The following is a 1,357-nucleotide window of genomic DNA, read 5'->3' on the forward strand; positions in this document are numbered from 1 at the left end:
TCTTCTTCTTCTTCCTTTCTTCTTCCTTCCTTCCTTTCTTCTTTCTTTTTTCTTTTTCTTTTTCTTTTTCTTCTTTTTCTTTTTCTTCTTTTTCTCCTCCTCCTCCTCCTCCTCCTCCTCCTCCTCCTCTTCTTCTTCTTCTTCTTCTTCTTCTTCTTCTTCCTTTCTTCTTCCTTCCTTCCTTTCTTCTTTCTTTTTTCTTTTTCTTTTTCTTTTTCTTTTTCTTTTTCTTTTTCTTTTTCTTTTTCTTCTTTTTCTTTTTCTTCTTTTTCTCCTCCTCCTCCTCCTCCTCCTCCTCTTCTTCTTCTTCTTCTTCTTCTTCCTCTCTTCTTCCTTCCTTCCTTTCTTCTTTCTTCTTTCTTTTTCTTTTTCTTCTTTTTCTTTTTCTTCTTTTTCTCCTCCTCCTCCTCCTCCTCCTCCTCCTCCTCCTCCTCCTGGAAGGCCTGCAGAAGGCCACAGGGAGAGTTGTGGGGGAAAGTGACCACTGTCTGGCGATCTTAGCCTGGAGATTCTCTGGCATGACAGTTGTCCTTCAGTTCCCCTGGAGAGAATGGTTGCTGTAGAAGGTGGACTCCTTATGGCGGAGTACCCTGCTGAAACCCCACCCTCTCCAGGCTCCACCCTGAAATTTTCAGGTATTTATTTATCTATCTATCATATTTGATATACTGTGCCACCCCCGAAGGGCTCCAGACGGTGCACAATCCATAAAAAAACCCTCATAAAAATATCATAGAATTTAAAGCACAGACCTAAAAGCTAAAACATCTCAGAAAGGCAAACTCTGCCAAAACTTCCTGGGGGTGGCCCCATCCTATCCTTGTGTAGGGAATGGCCCACACATTAGCAGCTGTCTCCTCCAAAGGCCTGGCGGGACAACTCTGTTTTACAGGCCCTGCGGAACTGCTCAAGGTCCCGCAGGGCCCGGATGGCCGGAGTCAGAGTGTTCCACCAGGCTGGGGCCAAAGCCCTAAAGGCCCTGGTCTGGGTGGAAGCAAGCCACATCATAGAGGGGCCAGGGACCACCAGCAAATTGGCCTCTGCCAAGCGCAGAGGCTGCATGGAGACGTAGGGGGAAAGACGGTCCCTGTGGTATGAGGGCCCCAGGCCATGGAAAGCCTTAAAGGTATGAAGATTGCGGCCGCATTGAGGGCTCTGGGCAAAGGGAGAGAGGTGAGATCGCTTGGCGATATCATCTGGTGGAGAGAAATAGCCAGTGGCAGGAAGCGTGATCCGTGGATCTGGCTAATCTCCCGTAGTCTGGTCCCTGGCACCTTTTATTAGGGTTTTCCCAAGAGGCGGTCGGGAGCCGGGAGAAGCGGGAGCAGAATGCCAAAATTGTACAGTACACATGACG

The sequence above is a fragment of the Sphaerodactylus townsendi genome, linkage group LG05 (assembly GCF_021028975.2).
Source record: "Sphaerodactylus townsendi isolate TG3544 linkage group LG05, MPM_Stown_v2.3, whole genome shotgun sequence".
NCBI lineage: Eukaryota > Metazoa > Chordata > Lepidosauria > Squamata > Sphaerodactylidae > Sphaerodactylus > Sphaerodactylus townsendi.